The following is a 13,891-nucleotide window of genomic DNA, read 5'->3' as shown; positions in this document are numbered from 1 at the left end:
TCTTGACAAATAAAGGAAGTATTTTTTTAAGGAGTCTGGGTTTCACAAACTGGGCATTTTATTTATTCATTTATTTGTTTTTATTGGAAAGGCAGATTCACAGAAATAGGAAACAGAGAGAAAGATCCTCCATTCACTGGTTCACTCCCCAAGTGGCTATAATGGCCAGAGCCGAGCCATTTCGAAGCCAGGACACAGAAGCTACTTCTGGGCCATCCACTTGGGCACAGGGTCCCAAGGCTTTGGCCCATCCTCAGCTGCTTTCCCAGGCCACAAGCAGGGAGCTGGATAAAACGTGGAGCAGCAAGGACTATGAAACTGTGCCCACAGGGAATCCCTGTGCCCCAAAGGGGAGGATTAACCAACTGAGCCACTGCATTGGGCCCACAAGCTCAATATTTTAATGGCTAGTCGTCCAAATATCATTTGAACTAAATCACACAGAAAATTTAGTTTTAAATAAAAAAAGCTTCTGGCCATTTCATTCCCCTAACAGTAAATCCATTCAGAAGCCCATTCAGTTATAATTAAGGTACCACTCTGTGGATAGACAAAGCACAATTAGGATGCCAAACAGTTTTGAAGATTTTTTTCAAAACAATAAGAAAAATGTTTTTCCTGGGTAAATAAACAATTCTCAGCTGGGGAATTTAGTCTCTTTTCCAAAAATACCAATATTTAACATAGGCCATAATTAATGAAAGAATACCTCAGAGGCATACTCATGGTACCCTGGGATGGGAGAGAATATATTACAGGAAAAATAAAGTGGGGATAGGATACATATCACAGTGAAGACAGTGTTTCTAGATACCTAATTCTTGTAACGGCAAATACTTTCCCCCCGAGAGAACTTAACGAAACAGTGAAGTTACAAAAAATTCGACCCAGATATAGGAATGTCATGAAGAAAAATGGACAATCCCAAGGCATTTATTTACATAGTGATATGATACTCAATTAATTTGTTTAACACTTCTATATAACACTCATTATTTAACCACAGATTCCACGAGGAAAGATCCCAGTACATGATCAGCAAGCAGTTGCTGAATGGAAAGCATGATACAATATGAACATCATGTTCAATAATTAGAGAAGGGATTAACCATATTCTTTGTAGCTCCAAAGGAAAGATGAGTGAGCTTGTTAGAGGGGTCTGAGACTCACCAGGAAGCAGATCACTCCAATCATTCGGGGTGTCCAATGATTGACCTGTGTGCCTTGGCAAGCTTCAGGATCCACCTCAGTGGGAAGCTCAGAGGCCAGAAAACATAGGCCAGTCACGTTCGAGGAGGAGGAAGCAAGTGATGGGTGATTCTGAATTCCAACGATCAAGGAATGCAATGAGAGCTGAACTAAACAAGAGGCTGTTTATTGAAGAGCAGTGTTTCTCAAGTTTAAGCATGCATAAGAAGTACCTTGAAGGCTTGTTAAGAAAACACACTGGGTCCCACCCTCAAACTTGATTTAGTAGATCTGGAGTGGAGAATCTGCCTTTCTGACAAGTTCACATACATGACTGATGCTACTTGCTGGATCCAGGGATGAATTTTCAAGAATCAATGTAGTAAAATACGGATTTCCTAAATGTGATCGTCGTTTCACTGGAGCAGGAATGCACTGTTAAGCAGTAAATGGCTATAACTTGAAGTACTATCAGAGCTTTCCATGCAAATGTGCTCTCTCTTCATTTTCTATTTGAATCATTTTTACTTATGTTGATTAAAGAGACTCAAATACGTACTGGCTTATCTGGTAAAAATCTTCTTGCTTTTTGCTAACCTTTCTTTGCTACTAAAGTGGAAAAGATCTCAGGTTCACAATCTTTTGCAAGTAGTACTACTGTCTTAGTTGGGTTCTCCCCTAAGCCCCAGGAAGCAGATCTTAAGGAGAGGACTAAATCCAGAGACTTCACTTAGCAAATGCAAGTGCACTGGCAGGGAAATGACAACACAAGAAAAGGAGTAAGAGACAGTCAATGGAGCTGTGTTACTCTGTCCCTGAATGTATTCGACAAGGAAGTTCTGGGAGACGACGCAAAAATATACACTTCAAAATTATTCCAGCTAAGTGAGGAGGAAACTGGGGTACAGGTTATGGGTTAGGGCCATTCATGGGCAGACATGGATTCCTAGGTACCTGTACCCCACTGTGCTTGTGCAAAAAGGGGACTCCACCAGACTGACAGAAGCCATCCAAAATTCATTCAAGTGTATCATCAAAAGTTAGAATGTGTAATAGAGAAAGGCAAGGGATCTCCAGGAAAATGGGAGTAACACCAACATGACTTCACTTCTCTGACATAATACACTCTCTTGTGTGCACTGACTTTGTTTTTATAGTTGTTTCTTCTTTCACTTACATTTTTGTTTATAAAATAAATCTGTTTCAGAAAATCAATCAATCTAAAGGAAATTCAATGCAGAGAATGCTCTAGATGGCATGAGAAGGTGGCAAAAATCACTAAAAAGTAGTACTCATATGACTGAACAAGATCATTGGAACAGTAGTATAAAGTAAGGAGTATCTTTTTTTCTGTAAAGAGTCATTTGGTTTTTACAGCACAAGTTCACTGTTTCAGATACTCACCTCTGCTATTATAGTGTGAAAAGATCCCAGACAATTCATAAATGAATGAGTATCGCTGTGTTCTGAAAAACGCTATTTATGGACATTGACATTTGAGTATCATGCAATTTTCATCTGTCATGAAATATTCTCCTTTTGATTTTTTCCCAGTAATTGCAAATATGACAGCTATTTCTGGCTCATAGGCCATACAGAAACAGGCACTGGGCCAGAGAGTTTGCTAGCCCCTGATTCAAAACACAGCCTCGAAATTTGTTCTGGTGCTATCAATTACCAGTATGATCTTGGGAAAATTAACTTTTCTTAGCCTCAGAAGCCTCATCTGCATAAGGAGATGGTTAATGCAAAAAGACACATGAAAATAAAATGAATAATTACAAAGCAGGTTCCAGTGAGCCTTCGCTAAGCAATTAACCTGCTGGTTTTTTTTTTTTAAAGATTTATTTTTTATTAATTTTTTATTGGAAAGGCGGATAGACAGAGAGGAGAGACAGAGAGGAAGATCTTCCGTCTGATGATTCACTCCCCAAGTGAGCGCAACGGGCCGATACTATGCCGATCCGAAGCCAGGAGCCTCTTCCGGGTCTCCCACGTGGGTGCAGGTTCCCAAAGCTTTGGGCCGTCCTCGACTGCTTTCCCAGGCCACAGGCAGGGAGCTGGAAGGGAAGCGGGGCTGCCGGGATTAGAACCGGCGCCCATATGGGATCCCGGGGCGTGCAAGGCGAGGACCTTTAACTACTTGCGCCACCACGCCGGGCCCAACCTGCTGTTTTAATAAGGTAGTCAGTCTTTAGCTTGTCAGGAACTAGCTGTTGACCACTATAAACTTCCTACTCTACATTTCTAAAAAGGTAGCCTCCTATCTGAGAGTCCATATCCCCTACTTCGCAATATGGTGAAGAAACCACTCCTCTTTCCCATAAGTTATACCCCTAGAAGTTAAACCTGAGAATATCTTAAAGATCTTCTTGTTACTGATTTCAGAGACTGAAGTTGGTTATTGGTCAACTCAAGCTTTTTTGATGCCTCTAAAGTAAGTCTTTAAAATTAGCATTTCAAAACTTCTAGAATTGTGCTAGTGACTGGTAGTTCTCCAACTTCAGTATGCCTAAAAATTATTTGCAAACCTGCAGCAGATTCAAGGATCTCACTCAAATAATTTCTTAGTTAATAGGTCCACAAATATTCAGTGATTCTAATACAGATAATTCATGGAGAGCAGTTAAGGAACTACTTCAAGGATAGAGTGCAATCCTCCCAAGCAAACACAATCTTGTGAAATTTTCTGTAATAGTTTTCTCTCGTTTGTTTAAAATGCCTCATTGGCTGAGAGGACTTGATTACAGTATTTCTTGTGCATATCTGAACAATGATCTCTGCAGGCATATCTACCTCTTCCATCCTTATTTCTATTCATTTTGAATTTCCTGAATTAGAAACAGTTTTTACAGAATTTTCCACTTCAGGTATCAACTGCTAATTAGCATATACAATTAAACTTGTCAATGTGATCTCAGCCTGTAGACACAAGTACTTGAGTCAAATTCTCAACTCTCCTAGACTAAAATATTGCCTCCCAAAAGGATACTTCCATTATTTCTTATCAATAGTTCCTAAAGTAACCTCAAAGGAATAAGATTATACTAACCCACAGATTTTTAGCTGGACCCATTTAATTCAGAAGAGAATACTCCCAAGAAAAAAGTGAAATGGTATTAAATATCACACGCTTCACAAGCATTGCCTCATTTCACCATCACGCTACACCACAAAGGAGTACTACAACTATCCCATGTCACAAACAAAGGAAACTGAAGCACACAAAGCAAGAGTTATCCACGGTAGCTCTGAGAATCACACTTTTAACTTCTAAACTACTTCATAAAGATCAAGAGCTTCAGTATTTCAATTCCAGATAAATTTATTTACTAATTCTTACCTCCTCAAAACCTCCAGAGGGACCTGGCATGGTAGCCTAGTGGCAAGCACAGGAATCCTGTGTGGGAACCGGTTCTCATCCTGACTGCCCCACTTTCCATCCAGCTCCCTCTTGTGGCCTGGGAAAGCAGTTGAGGATGGCCCAAAGCCTTGGGACCCTGCACCCACGTGGGAGACTCAGTAGAGATTCCTGGCTTCAGATAGGCTCAACTCTGGCAGTTGCGGCACTTGGGGAGTGAATCATCAGACGGAAGATCTTCCTCTCTGTCTCTCCTCCTCTCTGTATATCTGACTTTGCAATAAAGATACATAAATCCAAAAAAAAACCTCCAGAATATCTGCTGGCACATGAACAAACAGGTAAGTTGTTAACAAAGGCCCAATTTTGCTCTCGGCATGACTTAACTGCAGTCCCTCAATTACCAGCTGTCCAATGTGCATAGCATTCCAGCCCACTTGTCTTACAAATCTGCTGCTACTCAAGAAGTCTGAATAAGATAAAATATGTGAAAGTTCTCTTACACTGTAAAAGTTATCTGAAATTTTAACTCCCCAGGCTGTCATTACTACACATTATTTTAAAATTTTGAGATGGAAGAGAAAGAGTTTTATTTTTATGGAGTTAGGTGCGTCAAAATCAAGTCTTCCAGAGATCTGGGATAGGCTGAAAAGGAAACAAATCCTTTACAACTCTGGAGAGACATAAATATTACTTATAGTTGGAAGATGGACTATTTTGGGGAACTTGCTGTATAGGCAGCTTGAGGATCAGATGATCTGAACTCTGGTCACTGCCCTGAATTCACCAGAATTTCAATGAGTCTTTTGGTTCCCCCCCCCCCCCCCGCAAAAAAACACTAGGTTGTGTGATGGTTAACAAAGAGATTTGGGGACTGGCTCTGTGGCCTAGTAGATTAAGTTGCCAGTGCCAGCAGCTTCTATGGGCACTTATTCAAATCCCAATTGTTCCACTTCCCATTTAGCTCTCTGCTAATTTCATCCTCTGCACCCACATGGTAGACCTAGTTGAAATTGCTGGCTCCTGGCTTCAGCCAGTCCAACTCCTGTGAACCAGGAAATGAGAGATTTCCTTCTCTCTTTCTCTCTCAATCTCTGCCTCTGTCCCTTATTCTCTGCAACTCTGCCTTTCAGATAAATAAATACGGAAACAGTATGAAGGAAGGAAAGAAAGGAGAGAGCGAAGAAGGGAGGGAGGAAGGGAGAGAAGGAGGGAAGGAAAGAAGGAAGGATGGATGGAGAGAAAGAAAGGCAGAAAGAGAAAGGGGCGAAGGGAGGGAGAGAAGAAGTAGCAGAGTCAGATTTGTGGAGTTAGATCTCACTCCACCCCCACTTCAATGAGCTGGGACAAGCCACGTCACTCGTCTGGGTTTCAGTTATCCCATTATAAAAATGAGAATAAGAAATACAACTTCTTTTGCAATTATCCAAAAATGCACTGGTGAATAAATAAGTATAAATATTATAACTATAATAAAATGTTAGTTTTAGAAAAGATTTGGTGAACACATAGGTTGTAACTTTCTCTTAAATAAGCAATTCCCTAACAAAAAAAAAGTTGGAAATAAAGCAGAAAAACCAATGGCAGTGATGAGATAGAGAGCTTTAAGCAGAATTCAAAACAAGTATTCATCATGCATTAGCAATGACTGCTTACTGCACAGGTAGGAGATTGGACAAGATGATGATGGGCCCCTCCAATTCATAACAATTCGTGAATCACAGCTGTACTAGGTGAGCCAGAGTCACAACAACCATGAGCATAATGAAAATCCACATGACACAGAAGCCAGAGTACAGAAATCAGCCAGAATGTTCCTTGCAGAGATGTCAGAATCCTGGCGCTATGCACACATGGAAGGACTAGGATTCTGTGCTGGAAATTCATAATTTGGGGGGTGGGGGTGGGGAGTGAGGTTAGGCAGGTCAACCTTACTGCATGCCACATTAATGTATTTCTCCACCAAACATCACTTTATGATAAGAAAAAGAATGCCCTTGGACTCAAACCTCAGTTCAAATCCTATCTTCACTGCACTTGTTGGGCAATACTAGCAAGCATCTATTCAAGTATCCATTAGACCCTCTGCCACTGGGAATAGCTACCACAACCACAAGGTAAGTCCATGGCAACTGTTTTTATGTTATGTTCTTTTGGCCACAAAGGATTGCACCAAGCAGATTCTTTTTCTCAAAAACTCCAAGTGAGAGACACATTCTCTCAGAAATATGTCGCATTAATGGCTCAGCAAAGGGGAAATAGTATTGATCCCCTGAAACTGACTTCTGTGGATATCATCTATTCACATCTGTAAGAAAAACCCCATTATTATCCTAAAAGACTCTAAGATGTTTGTAAAGAAGCATTCACTTGCTCTTTTTATAACCCCCCAAAAATATTAATACAATCAATTTTTTAACTAGCAAAAAAAAAAATGTTCTTTAAAACATTTCTATACTTAGGTTTCCTCTTCTGTAATAAAATGAAAATTAATCTCCAGCAAACATTTTAAAAAGATCAGGCACAGAAAATGACACAGCATACAATAAACACTCAATGGTGTTGTTTAAACAGAAACTGAGTTGCAGAATAATGAAATTTCACTGAACTAGTATTTGGTAGCACTATGCTTAAATTAAGGATGCTGATAGTCAAGAAAACAGAAGGAGTCGACTGAACTTGAATTTTTGTTTTAAAAGGTGGTTTCTTATTGAGATTTCAAAAGTTAATCAGTTGAAGATCCATATGTAGATGGATTATTATTGGATTTCTCCCATTGTGGTAATATGAATCTCTGTAAGAAAGAAGTACAAAGCAACATCATGGAAACAAAAGCTGGATAAACAGATAATTTATCTTTCTAATATCAGAAATAACTAAGAATTTATCTGTCAGTAATAAGATATTAAATGACATTTGATTAGGATTATACTGTGAGTAATGAGGAACTGTGTGATCCAAGTTAAGGTAGGAGTGGGAAAGGGTGGAGAGAACACAAAAAAACACAAGATCAGGAGAATCTGACCTAGAAGTATAAATTTTGGAGGTGGAAGTCTTTCTGAAATTTAAAATGACACAGCAAGTGTAGATGCTTAGTGACAGGTGTCAATTTATCCCTAGAAGTTACTATTCTTCCATTTTGCTCTATTTTTTGACCCTCATCAATCCAAATGTTTATCTTAGAAATAAGATTTTTAAAAGGTGCATTCAAAATTAAAGCTATCATATTTCTATCAATTTTCTCTTCCCTTTGATTGCTTCATGTTGTTTGCTATTATCCTTTTATGCTCTCTATACAGTAAAAAGTGGTAAACATTTGAACAGAGGAAAATGAAGACAATGTACATGGCTACCATACAGGCCTATCAATAGTGCTAGCCTTAAGCACATGTAAATCAGAATAGAAATGTCTACTATCACAACTACTAATAAACTCAAATATCCAAGCATTAAAAATATCGTTAAAATTTTTCAAGTGGCTGTTTTAAGCTTTATTTCAGCTGTGTAGATCTTTTAGTTCAGTGGTTTTGAAAATATTGGCACTTAGACCAATAACGTCAGCAATCACATGACTTACTAAAAATGAAAGATCTTATTCCCCAACCCAAATGCAATGAGTCAGAAAATGTGAGAACAGGAATCACTGATCTGTATTTTGATATGCCCTATAGAATAGTGTGGATTGCTCAAATTTGTCATTCGACTGATAAGGCTTGCAAAGCTTTGCTCTACCATTAATTCACTGACAACTAGCAAACCTATAATTTGTTGTCACAAAGTATTAAGTAAAATAGCCAACCTTTCTAGACTTTCTTGGGATTTTCAAATTTAAAAAAAGATTAAAATGCTATATTTTTCCACTGAAAAAATATTATTTTTCATATTATTTCCACTGAACTCAATTTACAATGCCACACTCTCTAGTTCCTCTCTTCAAGGAAGACTTGGTTCTACAATTTGGCAGGAGGATGCTGGTGTCTTTTCCACCTTGCAACACCAAGCTCTCACTCATTAAAAGTCTGTCTATGGGTTCAAGGCATGGATTCCGGAGTCACGCAACCCACAATCGTACCCTCTCTCCACCATTCAACACCTGAGAGAACAAGCACATTATTTTACCTCTGTATCTCATTTCTAAAATGAGAGTAATAGAAATAGCTATCTGCTGGGATTTTTAATGAAGATTAAACGAGATCATCCATATAAAGCATTTAGGAGTGGATCTGGCACATATCAAGGGCTGGATGAATGTGCTCCATTAAGATTATGATTATATTGCCTCTGAAATGCTTCTTAGGCTTCAGCAGCAACCTGAGTCTTTCCAGGCACAGCAATAGGCAGTGACAAGCCACAGGGTATAAAGGCAAGTGTGTGTGAGTGGTCAAGTTGGAAGGGGGTAAAAATGCAGCTAGCAAGGCAACAGTTCAGATATTTATTAAGAATGTTTGCTGTAAGATGTTTCTGTACAAGGCTCCAAGACCTGTGTTTGAAATATAATAATGATTTTCAATGGGACATTTAGTAATGTCTGGAGATATTTTGGTCATCACAGGCAGGAGTCGTTATTGCCGTCTAATCAGTGCTCAGGATGCGTCTAAGCATCCTATGATGCACAGGACAGCTCCCATGACAGGATTGTCTACTGTAAAATATCCAGAGTGCCAATGGTGGAACAATCCTAATTTAAAGTGTGAATTATCTTAATAAGATTTGACACACTTTTCAATTTTCCAAGGAGTACTGGTATGAAGATGCTAACACTTGATAGAAGGAAACTACAAGGATTCTAAAAATCTTCCAAAACCGAGGCTTGACCTTGCAGTTGACCCTCATGCTCAAACCTTTCAGCCTTTTCCCCTTTAGCCTATTTACTTTTGTGAAAAATAAATCATAAATTTTAAAAAAAAAGATTAGATACCAAAAGGCAATTATAGGTATCAATAAAAATATTTCTTGAAATCAGGGAAATATTTCAATGCAATCAGAATTTTAGCACTCAGAGAATCCTTAGAAATGATCTAGCAACTGGGTTCTGGTAAAACAGTTTCTCACATGGTATAGGCAAAGAAACAGAAAGGCAAAAAGAGGATCTAGGATACATACAGCTACAACTATCAAAAGGTTGGGTCAAATTCTCCCTATTATTCAACTTTCGAATCAGTGATAATGCGAAAGGACTCCTCTTCATGTGCGTCCTTGGTATTTTTTTCAGTGATGGAAGCCTATATGTGTCACTACCTCTTGAGATCTCCAGTGTTGGGTCTTACTTGATAAATTAACAGCAGTGGAAAAATAAAAATGAAAAAAGATTCAAGAACTAGTGAAAAAAACAAACGGATAAAAAAGGCAGGAAAAAAAACCCACCGCACCTTTTTAATATCTAGTGGCCACTAGTCATTAAGAAGGAGAAAAAATAAAAATTAACTACAGTTCCTAGTGTGGGTGATTTGGAGGATGGTGGTGTTTGGTAGCAGATGGAAAACTCAGGGACATTTTGGACTAGCAGGCTGCTTAGCGTGGACTTTGGGAGCTATTTATCAGCTCATAATGTTGAAGAAAATGATAAGATGAATAGAATCAGGGTACTTTCAAAAATAAGGAAGAAAACACAGTCAGTGTGTTGGGTACACGGCCACTGTGGTCCCTAGAAGGAATGGCAATGGGACTGAAATCCAAAGAACTCAGAAAAACCATTTTCCTCCCAGCCCTGGGACCTCCTTCTGTTGAACAAGAACCAAACTAAATACTCCCCAAAGCTCTCGCCAGCTGCGATATGCTAGGATTCTAGAGTGTAAATGATGATGGCCCTCACACTGTGTGTACAACGATTATAATAAAGATCTTTCTCATATGTAAACAGAAGAGAGGATTTAGAGCAAGAATACCTGGGAAAAATAAATACAGGATTTAAAAACGATCCAAGAATGCTATAAAGCTCATTACTCTTTACCTTTTCTCCCCACATTCAACTATTTCCTAGATAAGAGCTGCTCTTCAGAATTCTACCCACCTTTTTTCCCCTCTGCCTTTTCCCTTGTTTCCAGGTCACCCCATCCATCACCGTCTTCCTTCACTACCTGTGCTTATCTCCCCTGGTCAATGAGACTGAAGTTTCATTCTTGAATCAAGGCAATTACCAACTACTGCATTTCAGGGTCACCCACAGCTTTACGTCCCAGCAGATTCATGTCAGAAACACGAAGACAGGAAAGGAAGGGTTCTATCAGCATCCTGCAGTCAGAACACACCTTCGATTCACGCTAAATGTGTACCCTAACACTTTTTGTTCAATTTACTGAACCAGTCTGGAAATTGAGATTTTTGTGCTATTACTGAATTCTAGGAAGAGGCACTCACATCCCTGACTTCATTTCTAAAGGCTAGCATGTCTATGTATCAACAATCACTTATTCTGAAGGCAGCTAACAGTGTAGAGCCACACACAGAGCAGCAAGTAGAGAGGGGATAAAAATACATCGTAAATTGGGACTGGATTCTGTCAAAGGCAACAGCAGGACGTAGCTAGTTCTGGTAGTGCCTGTGAAAGGTTTATGCAGCACAGCATACCTACACATTTACGGGCAGTTTCACACACAGCCAGTGCTACACTCAAAATACGCATACCTTGTCCCACACACTGGCATGCTCCATGCTTGGTTACACATTCAGAGTAACACACACATACCCAGGCATTCACTGGTTCTCTCTCTCTCTCTCTCTCTCTCTCTCTCTCTCTCTCACACACACACACACACACACACACACACACCCTTGACACACAATCTCTTACAGTCAGTGAAAAGCATGCAGTGGCATGAATACTTTCATACACAAGTGCAAAGTACCACCAGCCTCAAAGCTGCTGGAGTCCCACACAGCCAGCCAACCCACCTACCCACACCCTGAGCTTCCCCATGCAGCACATCCCTGCAGCATATCAGAATTCTGAGCTCCCAAGCCCCCAGCCCATCATGCTGCCCTACTCCCCCTCCCCAATCCCTCCCCACTCCCCAACCAGCACACGTGGGCTGCTGGGGTTCTGACCCTCTTGCGCACTTGCTGCACCTACCAGGAGCAGCAGGAAAGGGAGCGAGGCGACCTGACAGATTGTAGCCGCCACCCCTAGCCGCGGAGCTGAGCTTCTGCTGCCGCGCTGCCGCTGTGCTCCGAGCTGCTGCTTGCGCCCTCCCCGCCGCCCCCTCGGGAGCGGCTCCAGCCCCCGCGTTGCAGGGCTTGAAGCGCGGGACCCCGCTGCGGGTGCAGGGCCCCATCTCTGGCTCACCTGGGCATCCAGTGCATTGTCCTCGTCCCTGGTGGAGCTCAGCCCCGCAGTCTCAACAGCCCCCAACCCGCAAGGTACACTGTCCTGTCCGCGGCCACCCCCACAGGGTACAGCAAACGACCAGGACACAGCCTGGGCAGCTTGGAGCACAGAAGTGGGAAAAGCGGGGCTGAAGACTTACTTCCTCCAGGCTCGCCAGAATGTGCCCTTCCCAGCCATTCAAAGAAGACAAGAGCAAAACCTGGGTCAGCTTCTGGGTGACCTTGGGCAAGTTGGTCAACCTCTCTGAGTGCTGTGGTGTCTGTGCCAGGGAAAATCTATCCTTGTACTTCCTTCTCATGCCTCTGCTTCTGCTAGGGCAGGGCTAGAATGGAAGCAGGGTCCAGAGTCTATTCCCAGCCCCGTGGCTTCCTAGCACTCAGGTTCTACAGAGGCAATGTTCTCCATTGCCTTCGGTTTTCCTAGAGATCTTGCCCACACCTTTCAGTCCACTTTTTGCTTCCCTGGTCAGGCATTCACCTGTTCTCCCAACTCTGACCACCTGTGCCCTTGAGCGCCCAGGTTAGACTAGAGCAGAAACTCAGAGCTCCCATCTGTAATAGCAGAGCAGACATGGTTCTGCTGAGCCTTTCCAGAGCCTTGTGTCACTATGTTGGAGCACTGAGGAGGAACCCTCCAATTCTAAGGATAAAGAGATTCCTGCGTTAAACCGGACATACTGGGAAAGACAGGAGCAAACACTCTTCCTTCTTTACTCAGACATGAAAGGGGGCCAAAGGATGTCCTAGGTGAATAATTCACCCCTCAAGGACCACTGAGGCTTTATGAAAGCCAGATGAAACAGAGACTCTGTCGACTGTGAGCAACATATAGAAGCAAACAGATCTGCCAGGACAAACTTAAAATTAATAACTTAAAATTATGAGCACCACTCAAGTGAACCAGATAATCCAAATTTACCAATCCATGGTAATTCAGATAAGTAAATGTTCCAAACAATCTGTTCTTGGAACACCTTTACTCCTCTCCTCTGTGTCAGTGTTTACAATACCCCCTAGTCCAGAGTACTTCTCCAGTTGATGTCACCTCTGCCATCATCAGTGTCCATTATCTTCTTGGAGCTTTTCATGATCTCTTGCTACTTTGTATTTCACAAAGTGCATCTCATATTCCTAATTTAAATGGTGCTATATAATGACAGGGAAAGGTGCAGAGGATATTAAATCCACAGGTTGAAGCTGCATCTGTCTCTTTGCTCTAAAAACACTGTGCTCACACCTCAAGTCTCACGTGGACACGCTTGCGGTACTGCCTGTGAGTTATTTAAAGGTCTGCATGGTCCATTAGATTGGGAGTGTCTCAGCAATAAAGTCTAGGTAATATTTCCCTTTTTAGACCACAAGCCACTAGACCATGCCAAACACACAGCTTTTTGAATAAATTAATGAAAAGAGCAGGTGCAATGTCTGGTTCCAATGAAGAGACAGAGCTGTTATTAATTTTTCTTGAACCATCTGTTTCTATTTGTTTGGGCAGGTTGTTAAAGCACCTCAGTCAATGCAATGTGGTTTTAAGTGGGACTGCTTTAATACATACCTATTTTTGTCTGTTTAGTTTTGCTTTTACTGAAAATAGCCAAAATTAAAGGATTATCCTATAACTCAATTTTTACAACTGCTTTCTTTGTCTACTTTTTAGAAATGTTTTGTTGAGTCAAAGCATTATAAACATGCAAATTCTTTGACCCAATAATTCTAGTTTTTGAAAGGTATGGGCAATAAGCCTGCATATACAGGGATTTACTGAGAAATTGTTCATGCAAGACATGAGTGAATAAATTATTAGCATGCAAATATCAATAAAGGATTAGTCAAATCAGTGGTATTCTGTCCCCCATGCCACACTGCTCAGATATTAAACACAATTTTGTCAACTAATATTTAGTATCTAAAATGTTTATAGATGTTTACATTCATTTTAATAACTATCTGAACTTTCCAAATAACAAACACATAAATTAAAGTTAGCTTCAATGATTTTTTAAAGACTTGTTTACTTTT

At 40.7% G+C, this 13,891-nt stretch overlaps 1 protein-coding gene across 1 annotated transcript in view; it reads right to left on the bottom strand.

The window, feature by feature from the left end:
• The window catches only part of HTR4 (5-hydroxytryptamine receptor 4), a 105,449-nt gene extending 93,740 nt beyond the window's left edge, over window positions 1–11,709 (bottom strand). Inside the window, exons 1-2 of the mRNA XM_040977063.1 lie at window positions 11,619–11,709; window positions 6,632–6,640 (exon numbers count right to left, since the gene is read on the bottom strand). The gene's annotated coding sequence lies outside the window, so the exon portion shown is untranslated. The remainder of the gene's footprint in view (window positions 1–6,631; window positions 6,641–11,618) is intronic.
• Window positions 11,710–13,891: the final 2,182 nt, after the last annotated feature.

The sequence above is a fragment of the Ochotona curzoniae genome, unplaced genomic scaffold (assembly GCF_017591425.1).
Source record: "Ochotona curzoniae isolate NIBS_2020 unplaced genomic scaffold, NIBS_Ocur_1.0 contig_1, whole genome shotgun sequence".
Lineage (NCBI taxonomy): Eukaryota > Metazoa > Chordata > Mammalia > Lagomorpha > Ochotonidae > Ochotona > Ochotona curzoniae.
This window is presented reverse-complemented; position numbering and strand designations above follow the sequence as displayed.